Genomic DNA, 15,528 nt, shown 5'->3' with positions numbered 1-15,528 from the left:
GCATAGCTAGTTGAAGATGACAGCAGAACTCTCCTATAAACATCAAATTCAGACGCGTTGGATCTTATGCACAAATTACATGCGTTTTAATGCAGGATTCAGTGCACACTTCATAAGATCTACCAGCTGGATACACCAAAGTTTGTGAGGTTCATAAAATGAATGCTTTTGAGGTATTTAAAGGCTTTCATTATATTAAAGCATATATATATATAAAAGCATAATGCTTGCCTTTCTATTATTAGATAGAGCTACTGAACAAAGAAAAACAAATGAAGATGGAGAATGGGCGCTCCTGCATGTCTGCATTCCCAGCAGAGTCAAATTGAAAATTCTACTTCTGACACTTATTGGCCAAAATGTAGATAATTTTAAACAGCAAACCGGACACTAGCTGGTCTAACTTGTTTTTGGAACATGTTACAAACCTAAGCTTCAGCAGGGTGCTACATACAATTATAAAAAAATAAAAAAAAATAAAAAAAAAAAGGATGACAAATCTAAATATACAACAAAAGATCAGAACCACCAAATTAACATTCCTTGACTGAAATGATACGGTTTTCACTTTCCATGCTGAAATCTGAAACACAAATTAAATGCAAACTGAAAGAAAAGCAGACATTTTTAAATTTACATGAAGAAAAGTCAATATATTCTTGCATCACAAGTAAGATAGAGCGCAGTGTGGACAAGTCCCTTTTAATTAATTACAGGTATGTCCATCAGAAGAAGAGCCAGGAGGCATTATTAGTGCGCACAGGTACGTTCTTTCACCGATTCATTTTGAAAACCAGCTCTGAACTGTGTAACTATGAGCAGAAATTCAACACTGTCATCTAATGAGAATTTATTACTCTCAGGCTATTTCAGGAGATGACTGGAAGAGATTAGGCTGACAGCCCTAGTTTCCTTGAACCAGAACACACTGACACGTTCCCGTCATGAAAAACACCGGCATGTCCCTGACACGTTCAAAAAAATAAAAATAAATAAATAAATCAATTAAAAAAAAATCCTTTTTGTTTGTTTTTGTATTTTTTTCTTTTTACTATTTTACATTTAAATGGAAGTGGTGGGAAAAAAAAAAAAAAAAAAAAAAAAAAAAAAAGAAATATCTCCTCTTAAATTTCATCTGAGTGGGCAACTCAAAAAAGCCTTTTCAATTTATATGCTAATGATCTCTGAATTAAAATTTAATAACAGGGAGATATTGAAAAGCATACTTGAATTATACAAAAAATAAATCCTGAAAGAATAGACTAAAATTAGAAATTCAGGGCAGCACACAGGCCAGCGCTGAGCCCTTAAACACTTGTGATTAAATTTTTGATGGAAATCAAAATTGCAAAACAAGCAGGAGATGAAGAGACTGAACCTGCTCCATTGTTATACTACAAAACTAAAGAGAGATTTCTCGTGTTCTGGATCAGGGCTGATGTATACACATTTATATAAAACATTTAAATCAACTGTTACAGCCCTCTAATTTTGTGTGTTGTGCATTTATTACTTTCTCTATTATTCATTGGCATTTTATTATTTATACATGTATTAATTCGTATTAGGGTTATTTATCATTTATTATAATATATAAATGCTTCATTTTGAATTATTGCATTTATAATTACATTCCCTGGCTTTTCATTTTGTTGGATGTTCCATTATTTCCCCCGGAGCTTTAATCGTCCGATACTTTCTCATGTCTAGCAGAGATCAGAGGACTGAACATCTGCTGCGGTTAATGCTTGGCTGTTATTTCATGAATTTTAGCCCACCTTATAACCTGCGCTGTTATTATTTTACTCATACCCCCACTAAAAATAAGAGACACTGCAACCACATACACTACAAATAAGAGCTACTTGATCGATTCTTGTGTCATCAAATATGACTGAAAAGAAGAAAACACTAAACGAGTCGCAGGAACTGACTGCTGGTCAATTAAACGAAGAAACGCTACCAAAGCAAAATCCCTCAACTAAAATTTCTCAAAAAAAAAAAAAAAAAAAACACATGCAAGCGGTGCACATTAGAACAAAAATATATATATATATATATATATATATATATATATATATATATTTTAGTGATAATTGACATAAAAGTTAGGCCTTTTTAGACAAGTTTAACTTCCTTACTTATATGATTTTGCTGTATTTAAATCACTATAATGTACACCGTAATTTAAAAAAAAAAAAAAAAAAAGGTTGTTTTAACTTAAAATAATTGGTTAATTAGTAGTAGTTTAGTCAAAAATATTCCAGTTGTCACTTAAATTAACATCACGTAACTTAAAATCTCAAGTGGACTAAACTAAAAATTAAGGCAGCTGGGTAAATTATATTAAGTTGAAACAAATTTTTAAAAGTTTTTTTTTTTTTTTTTTTTTTTTGGCAGCTATAATGTATTTGTTACTTACATGCATTAAACATGCATGTCAAAAACATTTTTTTTAAATTTATTTTTTATTAATTTATGTATTTATTTTTTCAATTCTAGATGTCTCCTTTCCAAAAGGTTGTCAGCTAGAACAAAATAAGTCAACTACAAAATAAATCAACAATTTACTTGGTTTGTTTGTTTGTGTGTTTATTTTATCAGAAACCAATGTAATTTCAAAATATTGTTTTTCTTTTAAATTATAATTTTATTAGTCAAGTACAACACTCCCAATTGGTTAACAGAGTTGCTAACACTAACCCTACCTCACAAGGAAAAAAAAATAAATAAATAAAAGTGTACGGGTTTTAGTAGTACTGCTAATAATGAAAATGTGAGGAAATGTAGAACAATTATAAATCTGCCCAGAACTGGCCACCCTCCAAAGTATCTGGGCAAAAAGACCCACAGTAAAGGAGGCCATCAAGAGGCCTACGGCAACTCCAAAGAGTTACAGTCACCATGAGATAACACACTCTAGACTAACATATGAGAGCAGTTCTGTAAACGGGACTAAGAAACGACCAACGTAAAGGACAAACATATTCCACAGTACAGCACTAATTCTGAGTTTGCCTTTGTGGGAGATCAAATAAATATGAAAAAAAAAATAATAATAATACATTTAAAATATGCATATTTCTTTATATAGTAACATTTTGATTGCCTGTAACACTATTAGTATTTTTCACAAAGAAATAGTTAAAACTATCAATAAAAAAAGCAAGTAAACTCAGCAGTGGGAATCATATTTCTTCAAATAAGGACAAGTTAGTGATTTTACACACAGCACACAGTGAAAATAATATGATAGCAGCAAACTGGATATAATAGCACAGCAGAGTTTGAAATCAATGATTTAAAGTTTGCTCATGTGTGTCCAGACATATTTTTATGCAGTCTACAAATGCATACATGATAAAGGTTTATAAAATTAAATGTCTTTTAGATATTTAAAAGATTTGTTTAAATTATTCATATTTGCTAAATGCTGACGGTAGAGGAGCAAATATATTATAGCATTTGCCTTTCTATTACTAATAACAGAAAAGCAGTTGTTAGAATACTTTCGTATACAGTTTACTTTAACATCTCTCTAATAATTTATCAGACAGAACTGTTAAACACAGACCGTAAATTATCAAACATGGAAAATGGGAGCTTTGCATTCTGGCAGTCAAAATAAAAAAAGTCTCCCTTCTGACACATTGGCCGATGCCCATAATAAAAAAATATTACAAAAAATAAAAAAAACAAACAAAAAAATAACAATAATAATAATTATAGCTCCAACCATAATCAAACACACCTGAAAAAGCTAAACCGTGTCTTCAAGATCACTAGAAAGCTAAAATTTGCAGGACAGCGGCCATCCAGGACCGAAATTGCCCAGTCCTGATATATGTGACCCTGGACCACAAAACCAGTCGCACAGGTGTCCACCTTTTTCTGAACGTTGAATTCTTCCCCAAATGGAGTGGTGCTTTACGTTTCCGGTCGTTTGTTTGTTTGTTTGTTTTTTTTTTAAATGCCAAAAATCATTAGGATAGTACGTAAAGATCATGTTCCATGAAGATATTTTGTACATTTCCTACCATAAATGTATCAAAACTTAATTTTAGATTAGTAATATGCATTGCTAAGGACTTTATTTGGACAACTTTAAAAGCGATTTTCTCAATATTTTTTTATTTTTTTGCAGATTCTAAGATTCCAGACTTTCAAATAGTTCAGACAAGTATTGTCCTATCCTAACAAACCATACATCAATGGAAAGCTTATTTATTCAGCTTTTTATATAGTGTATAAATTTCAATTTAAAAAAAAAACTGACCCTTATGACTGGTTTTGTGGTCCACGGTCACATATCGTTCTAGCAAATACCAGCACATGCAGGATGCAGATGTAAATTTACTCAGCCTGTAAAACACATTGCTGCACCAATCAGAAAATGTATTTTTATTTTCAAGTTGAGCCTACATGCTGCAGCAAAATACACCACACTTTAAAATAGCAGCCATTATATTTAGTGAAATGTTAACACACTATCATTATGTCTTTTTTTAAAAGCTTAAAAGTCCTGAAACCAGCTGAACCTGTAATGGGTAAAAACAGCTGGAGAATTTTTTTTTTTTTTTTTTTTTTTTTTGTATTTCACAGAACTAAGAAAGCTGTGGGAATTTGGAACCACATGAGGGAATTTTTTACATTTTTGTGTAAACTATTCCTTTAAGATTCTGGCGTACTTCTAGGTGACTAACTAAATGCAAGCAAATCTGCGACACTGACCACATTAACTCTTTTGTGCAAAAGGTCAGATTTTCTTGCTTCCACTGAAGCACATAAGATGCTCTTTGGAATATTCACAAATCATGCTGGGATAACATGGATCATTAGTTTTGCACAAACCCATAGAGTCAGCTTGAGCGCAAGCTGTCATTTAAAACAAAACCAGGACATGCCAAATAAGAAGAAATATGCATAATATATAAAATACAAATTGCATATCCTGACAACTGCTGAAACATATCATGGTACAAGACATTATAGATATTGTGATCATAGAATTAAAACTGCATTACAAACAAGCTGAAAGATCAAAGAACAAATTTGCTACTGTGATGTTACTTGTTTGAACAACAAATTGGCCTATTCAATTAAGAGACATTAAAGGAACACTCCACTTTTTTTTTTAAAATAGGCTCATTGTCCAATTCCCCTAGAGTTAAACAGTTGAGTTTTACCGTTTTCAAATCCATTCAGCCGGTCTCCAGGTCTGGCGGTAGCGCCTTCATCATAGCTTAGCATAGATCACTGAATCCGATTAGACCGATAGCATCTCACTCAAAAATGACCATATATAATGATGATATTTTTCCTATTTAAAACTTGACTCTTATGTAGTTACATCGTGTGCGAAGACTGACGGAAAATGAAAAGCTGCGATTTTCTAGGCTGACATGGCTAGGAACTATACGCTCATTCCGGCTTAATATTCAAGGAACTTTGCTGCCGTACCATGGGTGCAGCAGGCGCAATGATATTACGCAGCACCTGAAAGTGACCGGACTAAGGTTGTGTAGATGCAGAGTTGTAGCCGGCAGAGTTGACGTAGTACCCATGGTACAGCAGCAAAGTTCCTTTATTATGCTGAAATGAGAGTATGGTTCCTAGCCATATCGACCTAGAAAATCGCATCTTTTCATTTTTCGTTCGTCTTTGTACACGATGTAACTTCAGAAGAGTCAAGTTTTAAATAGGAAAAATATGGAAACTCTTTGGTCATTTTTGAGCGAGATGCTAACGGTCTAATCGGATTCAAGGATCTTTGCTAAAAGTGCTTTGCTAAAAGTGTAAATTTAAATTAAAATATTGGAACTGCAATATCATTTAAATGTAAAATGGTTTTAAACTCTGTTTTTACTCCAAATTGAAACTATCATCATTTACTCAGCCTCATGTCGTTCTAAAACCTGCATGCATTCGCTTCTTCTGTTTACTCAAAATAAAAGGTTATTTTGGACCCCAAAGACTTTCATTGTTTGGGCAAAACAGCTAAAACACACTTGGAAGAATATTCAGAAAGTCAGACAGGTTTGGAACAACGTGAGCTTGAGTAATTGATGGCAATTTTCATTTTTGGATTAATTATCCCTTTAAGAAACTGGACACTAAATTAAGGCAGCACTTTGTCCTAAGGCGAGTTCGGGCTGATTAGAAATTTCCCACGAAGAGAAAGGCTTGGTCTGTATCTGTACTGAGACTCAAGATCATGAAAGCGGGGCCTCATGGTCCTTCAGGCTTCGGGGTGGGTGTGACAAGACACTAGAGCAAAGGTACCTTCTGAGGCAATGCAGAATCTGAACGACCCTTAAACATAACAATATGACAGAGACGTGGGACTCTTGATGAGCCAGCGATAGCCAGCATACAAGCATCAGTGAGGACAGCCCATCAAAATTAATCTGACAAACGTGTCTGGTACTAAAAGACTAGCACACATGTGAATCTTCATATGTTCATGGAAATGAAGCTACTGTGCGTTCAGAAAACTTATTAGCCAAGTTTTTATTTATCTTAATATTTTTCACTGCAGTTTCACAATAAATGGAAAAAAACAACAACAAAAAAAAAAGACTTCAGGACATAATACACAAAACTATTTGTGACCCTGGACCACAAAACCGGTCATAAGGGTCAATTTTTGGAAATTGAGATTTATACATCATCTATAAGCTTTCCATCGATGTGTGGTTTGTTAGGACAGGACAATGTTTGGCCGAGATACAACTATTTGAAAATCTGGAATCAGAGGGTGCAAAACATAAAAAATAAAATAAAATAAAATAAATAAATCACCTTTAAAGTTGTCCAAATGAAGTTCTTAGCAATGCATATTATTAATCATAAACTAAGTTCTGATATAATTTACGGTAGGAAGTTCATCCCCAAATATCATCATGGATCATGATCTTTACTTCATATCCTAATAATTGCCATAAAAGAAAAATCAAGAATTTTGACCCATACAATGTATTTTTGGCTATTGCTACAAATATACCCGTGCTGCATCTAAGACTTCACATTTGTCCCTACTCAATTAACTGGGTCATTCAATGTCAAATGTTTATATTTTTATTTATTTGTTTGATTGTATTGATTTATTTATTTATTTAGAAAGCCAAATAAATTAAATTCATGTTTTTAATACAATCCACTTCTTTTGAGATCTGGAGTCAGCTTACAGTGTGGGTACATGCCTTTAAAAAGATGGAAACATCAGTATGTTATTTTTACACAAAGATAGGTGAATTTATTAATAAAATCTGTTGACTTAGTAGTCCATGTTGCATTATACGCCAGTGGTGACAGCTGATATATATGTGATAAAGGGGAAAAAAAAAGTTGGCTTAAAAAAAAAAAAAAAAAAAAAAAAAAAAAAAAGCTGTATGCTTAAAATAAAAAACTATCAGCTGTATGTAAAGTGACCCACATTTGGTTTTTGACCACTGAAAGTGTTCACAATTTACTCTCAGTGCTGCACTGAACTCTCTACATCTCTAAAACGAACCATATAGGACCTTAAATATTAAGCTTAAATAAAAAGGTGTTTGTTTTTTTCCCTCTCCTATTTTTAAACTGTCACCATTGGCATATAATGGAACAAAGATTGCTAAAGTAAACAGACCTACCAATGTCTGTGTAAAAATAAAATAATGATGCTGCCATCTTTCTAAAGTCATTTCTCCATGTAATTTGGCTCCAAATATCAAGTGAAAAATTGTTATTTTGAACCCCTCTCTCCAAAGCAGTGGATTACTCAGACAATGTGCATCCATGATGTTAAATATTTTGACTTTCATCACCATTTATGTTTTTCTTCAGAAAATAAATAAATATAAATAAATAAATAAATAAATAAATAATGGCTGATTTGACATGGAATGACCAAACTGTATAACGTATAAAGAAATGTTCTAACTCATCCAACCCATCTCTAACATTGTCTAACAGTTAATTTCCTAATAAAAGCAGGCAAGAAATAAAATGTCAAAATGCCCTTAAACAATCAAAAAACAATTATTCACACAACCCTAATTTGGTACTAATGTCATCTCCAAGTTCTCTGAAGTATGGCGGTTTAGCAGTGAGAGTTTGCTATGAGCAACAAACCGTATGGAGTCAATGTAGCATATTATGAAATCTAGGTTCCCAGAATGATGTAACGTTAATAATTACCAGAATCAAAAATAAGACCCAAATTTACATATCCTACAGTGAAATAAAGGCAGTTGGGCTAAGCATTATCCTACAGAGTCACAATATCACAGAGTCATTTTGTATTCATTGCTTTTGGGAAAAAGCAGGACATTAATGGAGTTTCTAAGGGATTTAACAGAAAACGCTACACAGCACAGCAACTGCACTACTTTATAGCGGTTTCCTCATTTTATGAATAATTTCATCAAAAATATACATTGTCATTTATTCAGTGTCATGTTGTACACTTTTTAATCATCATTATCAAAAGGTGTTTTTGCATACATATACATATACATATATATATATATATATATATATATATATATATATATATATATATATATATATATATATATATATATATATATATATATATATAGTTATTCATTTATAAATGTTACGTTTTTGAAGAGTCACACTGCATTTAAAGCTGAATTAACTTTGCATTGTCATAAAAAGGTCAAATTATCATATTATAATTTTAAGAGACTGAATTGACCTTAACACTCAATCGTGCATGTCTGCAGTTTTCCTTTCTATGACTACATTTACATTCACAATGTTCTGAAGCATTGTGTAAATGTGTAATTTTCCTAAGTTTCCACAAAAGAAATGTTGTGGCAAATTTGTGCATCAAAGTTTAGCAACCTTGAACCCAACATGAAATCTGAGTGGCCTAATTTTCGGCACTGATCGTCCATCACATCATTGCACAATGCTGAGATGACATTGTTGCTGTGAATAGGGCAGAATTTTGCACAAAGAAAATATTGCCATGCAAAGTTGCAAAAAGGTATGCAAATGCTGCTTTCAAGTCTTAAACCAATTTCTTGCAATAAGATTTCTTTGTTTCCCCTGCATATTATCTGCACCACATGACCAACAAAAAAAAAAAAAATTCAAAATATAAAAAATCTTCAATGTTTTTTAGGATATTTTTAGAAATTAAATATATATGTGTGGGTGTGTGTGTGTGTGTGTGTGTGTGTGTGTGTGTGTGACCCTGGACCACAAAACCAGTCATAAGAGTGCATTTTTCAAAATTAAGATTTATACATTATCTTGAGAAAATCACTTTTAAAGTTGTCCAATGAAGTTCCTAGCAATGCATATTACTAATCAAAAATTAAGTTTTGATATATTTACGGTAGGAAAATTACAGAATATCTTCATGGAACATGATCTTTACTTAATATCCTAATGATTTTGGGCATAAAAGAAAAATCAATAATTTTGACCCATACAATGTATTTTTGGATATTGCTACAAATATACCCATGCTACTAAAGACTGGTTTTGTGGTCCCGGGTCACACACACACATATACATATTACATATACATATATATACATATATATACACATATATATATATATACACATATACACATACATATATATATATATATATATATATATATATATATATATATATATATATATATATATATATATATATATATATATATATATATATATATATATACACATATATATACATATATATATTACATACACATATATATATATATATATATATATATATACACACACACACGTGTGGCACTTTTCTCTTTTTTTCCAAGCCTTCTAAAACCACACAATAGTTTTATGTGAAGAAAAGAAAGTAAATTAAATTTCAAATTCCGTTATTCACTGATAATCTTCCACTCCACTGAAGCTCTGAAATCTCACCTCCACTGAGATCAAAAAATGGCAGCAGTTTGAATGAAGAATGAGATCTGAGAACGGCAGCAGGAAAAGAAAAATTACTTTAATTAAACACAGCTATCGTACGGTTTCAGAACACTCGAGTATTACAGACCAGTGGTGCAGACGGCTTTTACCATACTTCTATGCTAGTACTTTTCGCAGCTTCAAAGCTGTAGTCACAAAGTCAAGTGGAAAAGAGCTGAGTGAAGATTCTTCAAAACCTCTTATTTTGCGTTTGACCGAATAAAAGAACAAAATATATAGTCCGCAAAAATAACAGCATTTGAAACAACCATTTCCATATTTAGATGAACTATTCCTTAAAGTAAAACGGAAAGACCACCCAGCGTTGGTTCGCAGGGTTTTAAACGTCCTCGGTAAAGGCAGTTTACCTTGTGGTGCAGAGCTCGCAGGAGTCAACTGCTCTCTTCTATTTCGTCTCCTTCCTAGCCTGCTTTTCTTGAAATCAGCCAAACAAGAGTACGATCTGAAAACAAAAGGGTCAATGGGTTAAAAATTAGCCACTTGTTCCAAGTTACATCTACTGACATTGAAATGCAGTGGAAAATTACAGACCCCGGACGCCTCGCATGGAAAATCCCTAAATTTATTGCACAAAAGGGGGAAAGGCAGGCTTCTGAAAATTTCCATGAAAATTCTATTCTTAGATTAGTAACAGTTGGAGGGCAGAGTGTGGGTTTTTGTTTGAGGAGCAAATCCTGACCAAAACAGGCCTGATTCCACAATATAGAACTGAACACTACTTTTGACTAAAGCATGTACAACTCAAATAAAACCACAGCTTAAAAAGAGCGGTAGAAATGCAGCATAGCTGCTGCTTTGACACCTCCACAGTGATGTTGTTTCCTTTTAAAAAAGTCTCTGTGTGGTTTTAGATTTGAAAGGGAAAAAAAATAAAACACTTTTGGAATTTATGTGGCTCCAAAGTTCTGAGAGCACAATGAAAACATGGGACTTTTTCTCTCTTGTAAACCTAGCGATAAAGTTTTAAGGTTCTAAAAATGTGAAAATACTCAATGAAAAACGTATGATTTCTAGGTCATATATGTGACATGTAAACCTACAGATCCTTGCACTAAATAGTAATCCTTTGAATAAAAGGTCAAGTGAAGCACACATGACGCTGAAAATCATTTGAATACAGAAAATCTGATTTTGCAAAAACTTTGGAGTCCATCCGGTCAATAAAGAAAATGGGGAAGTAACAAATGCAAAGAAATTCATGAACATTTTCCAATTCAACTTTTCTTAAATTACTATGCTGATAATTTGTACTAAACTTGGTTAAATTTGGAATAAACTTTGTATTAAATTCTAAAAATGCAAAAGAATCATTTTCTTTTTTGGAGATTACTGAAAACATCATATTTCAGTTTCTTCATGTGCATTAAAGGGACCGTTCGCCTGAAAATAAAACAATTAATAAAACTGCCATTTACTCACCATCATGTTTCAAACCTGCATGACTTGTTTTCTTTTGTCAAACAAAAATGTCTTTTTTTTTTTTTGTCCATACAAAATATGTTAATGGGGTCCAAAGCTGTTTTGGAGCATCTTTTGAGTCCCACAGAAAAAAAGAAAAAAAAAAAAAAAAAAAAAAAAAAAAAAAAAACAACAAAAGGGTAAGTCATACAGGAATGACATGAGGATGAGTACATGACAAAGATGAGTGAATGAAACGATGAGAAAACCAGAAAGAGATGATGAGAAAACACCACGTCACAAAAGACGCATTTGTCTCATTTGTGCATTCAGTACAAGTAAAGAAGACTTGTAGGAATTCAAAAATAAAGTGAACTGATAAAACCATATTTCTGTATATAAAAAGACTGTCCATCTAAATAGCAAGTCAATCTATGATGACAGCAACTGTTGTACGTATTACGTAAAAAAATGTAAAAAAAAAATGTATATTGTCATATTTGATTTGATTGTTCCCCCTCCAGACAGATGACATTAAAAATGGTAAAATACTTGTCAACAAATTTCAGCCTCTGACAGAAAATGAAATGCAATAAAACACTGCTGCCCAGAGCAGAAACTGATTTGTGATTACACGTTTTAATGTAAGCAGCGGGGGGAAAATATATACTAATAATAATTAACTGCTGACATACATTTTCAATTCAACATTAATATTCAACAGTAATATTAAAATATTTTAAAACACTTCAAATCCTTAAAATTCACTCTTTTAGCATGGTTATCCATGCAATACATTTTGAAAGGGTTGTAAAGAGCTGTTTCCAGTTCATTGAAAAGGAAGCTCCAAATATTCTCACTTCCCTCATGTCACTAGCAAAATTATTCAGACACCCAACACGTGTGACCATTACATATGACTGTTCAGCTGCTTTCTGTTCACGACACAGGAACAAAAATGCCATCTATTCTGCACCCACTGTCAGGTCTGACTTATTACAATATTTGCAGTTGAGCAGTGGAAGAAGAAGAAGAAGAAGAAGAAGAAAAGAAAAAAAAAAAAAAAAAATCAATATGTGTGTGAAAGGAAAATGCCAGCTGGTAAGAGTGGCTTGTCATTTAATGATACTGTATTTTCTTACGACACCGAGGAAATTTGCTGCGCTTCAAAACAGCTTGACTGCTAAAAAAATATGTAAATATTTAAACGAGCACAAAACAGCATGAAGTTTGTCTGAAAGACATAAAGGCAAAAACATCCACAACAAACGAATCCATACACAGACCAAACCACAGCGGCAACAATAAGTGTCGAATATAAAAAAAATACATCCCTGCAAGCAAAATTAATTGTAATTTCTTAATTTTTCGAAATATCTGCCGACAGATGGCGCTAATTTCGCTGCAAAAACGAAAACGACATTTACATTCTAATTTCATCGAAAATAATGCTGTCTTTCAGTAATCACACTTTCATTACTCTCATCTGCATCGAAGTTCAGTTCACGAAGTTGTTTAGCGAACGACCGAACAGTTCGAGTCACCCTTTCTTTCCAGTCGCCAGAGAAGAGTAAAATTCACAGGAAAATTCAGCAAACATGGCTGCTGCGTGTGCTTTTTGTGTTTTCAGATTGTACCCTACCCCGTCTGATTTCAACTCCACAAATTTCCAGCAAAAGCCTCAGCTCGATCCAAACGCACAGACAGCACAACCGAATGACCGATGCAACAATTCACTGCAACACAAACTCGCTGCAAAAACTTTATTTCGAAAGCAGCTCCGCAAAAAAAGGAAAAAAAGAGAAAAAAAAAAATCAACAGATCATGCACTGCACGACACATTCAGATCACATTTGAGAGAATTGTGCTGTGATCTTACCGCGCACACAAACATGAGCTCCGGATGATTGCGATCAAAGCGCCCGTTACATTGTATCATTTGTGAATGAGGAAAGACGCGGGTGCTCCACTTTGTTACCTCCCAAAATGATGCGGGTCATGCGGAGAAATTTTCTGGGAATGAAGAAATCCTCCCCTTCGGATCTCAAAATGACGAAACGAGTGGGTCTTTCCGGGGCATTTTTTTTCTCTTCTAGAAACAGAGCTCCCAAATTTGATTTCAATGAATTTGTCTGTTCTCTTCCTGATATGTCCACGCCACTGGCGGCCGATGTTTCACTGTTGGTGAGGTATATTAATGTTGCGGACTGCCCCACGGACACATTCATCCGCCATCATGCAAGGGCAGGTTCTCAATTTGCAAATGCATTAATTTCACACAATGCCTTTATGTGGCTGATATCACGTCAGCTGGCCCATCTTTTGGGTTAGATAAGAAAAAATAACTCGGCTGTAGTTTTCCTTGTAATAGCAAATTTGCGTATGCAGAGCAAGTTTTTTATATTTATGGCCAAACTACTTTTTCATCTGCTTGGATGAGGAAAACTCTTCTGTTAGACCCTCAAGTTACTTGTTTGACAGTTTGTTGCCTAAATTTGAACAATAGTCTTTTGAACCTGTTTTAGTGTGTTTTGTTGCTATACTATTTTACAGAGGGAAACAAACGTGTTGTGGCAAGTATATTCACGTCCTGATTTACAGGAAATGCAGATAATATCTGCAGCGCGTTTTTTGGCCCAAAAGCGTGAAAAATTATGAAGTGAACCTCAAATCTAAGGACTTTTATGTAGACTGTGCTGTTTCCTTTTTTTTCCATCTTCACTTCTCAAATGGGTCCCGTCTCGTCAGCGCCTCTAGCGGCGAGTCTGCGGATTGTCTGAAAAAAAAAATGTGATTCATGAAATTTGACATGCAAATTCCAATTTTTAAAAAGACAAAGAAAAAAGACGTTGGGAATATCACCGTGTTTCTGTGGATCCTCATATTTAGAAGCTTGCCAACATAATCCCGCAAATCTCATTCTGTAGTATTCATTATCATTTTTATACAATATATAATGCATATAATGAATATAAAAAAAAAAAAAAAAAAATGTATCCACTCTTTACCCCTCACCCCAGACTGTCTGTTTTTATTTTAGACCCATGAAGTATTTAGGTATGTTTTATAAATTAAATAAAGGTCACCATGAAATAAATAAATAAATAAATAAATACACTTCAGTGTGTGAAATACAGATGCATATTTATTTATTTATTTATTCATTCATTCATTCAGCTAAATGAAAATGTCAGGGTTTTGAACGTAGTGAAGAATCTGAAATGTTTTCTCCACATTGTACTGTAAAAAGTGATGTTTAAAATCTCAAACACCATCTAAAGTAAAAAGCCACTCTCCACAACATAGTTAAATGGTTAACTAGTTAAATGTATTATAGGCTATTTAGTGGCTTTTCAGAAAATTGCAAACAGTGAAGCAAATATGAAACATAATGTTCCATGATTAAACTACAAAAGCCAAAACATAAAATCAAATATGATAATAAATGAAATAATAAAATAAAATAATAGTGTAATATCTGTTGGCCAGTTGTATTAAAAATTACAGCATGTAAAACTAAATTTATAAAAAATATTGTTATTCTGGGAACATTTTTTTTTTTTAAAAGTAAAAACCAGTGTGCAAAACCACAGCTTTTATGTATGGATCTTAACTCAAAACATTACAGTTACTACAATTATAATTTTAGTGTTTTTAGTGTTGTTGTTGTTTTGTTTTGTTTTTCTCAGACATTAGATGTATTGACTGTATGCGCAATCAGCTGCATTTGTATCTGTAAAGGTGTAACCCAAAATGGCCCATGCGGCCAAACGGCCCATACAGGGAAATGACCAATTCAATTTGAATTTCTAAGGGACTGTTTGCAGGGTCTCCAGTGGGACGGCCTAACATTATAGTGTCTATTGTATGTGACACATTTCTCTACATGTATAGAGGCCTACAAACAGTATTTGTGTTAAGATTCATCTGTTAATGAAATGTGGTACAATACAACCTTGAATAAATTCATCTTCACACTACAACTTTGGTCAGACTTCTTGATTTTATGTATTAGAAGAAATCAAATACATTGGTGAAGCAAAAAAAAAAAAAAAAAAAAAAACAGTAGTTGTAATGGTTTCCACTACAGATTCCATTACAGACATTACAAACCAGCAACTGTTAACCATTACAACCATTACCTAATGGTTTCCAGTAGCAGTGTTGC

General features: G+C 33.1%; 1 protein-coding gene across 4 annotated transcripts in view; it reads right to left on the bottom strand.

The window, feature by feature from the left end:
* The window catches only part of znf618 (zinc finger protein 618), a 43,385-nt gene extending 29,115 nt beyond the window's left edge, over window positions 1–14,270 (bottom strand). For 2 of the 4 annotated variants that reach the window (XM_051110532.1, XM_051110536.1), the window contains exons 1-2: window positions 13,240–14,270; window positions 10,310–10,404 (exon numbers count right to left, since the gene is read on the bottom strand). The gene's annotated coding sequence lies outside the window, so the exon portion shown is untranslated. The other 2 variants (XM_051110535.1, XM_051110533.1) reach the window with 2 other exon arrangements.
* Between the last annotated feature and the right edge of the window lie 1,258 nt (window positions 14,271–15,528).

Source organism: Labeo rohita, chromosome 5 (genome assembly GCF_022985175.1).
Source record: "Labeo rohita strain BAU-BD-2019 chromosome 5, IGBB_LRoh.1.0, whole genome shotgun sequence".
Classification (NCBI taxonomy): Eukaryota; Metazoa; Chordata; class Actinopteri; order Cypriniformes; family Cyprinidae; genus Labeo; species Labeo rohita.
Note: the sequence above shows the minus strand (reverse complement) of the source record. Positions and strands in the feature narration are given on the sequence as shown.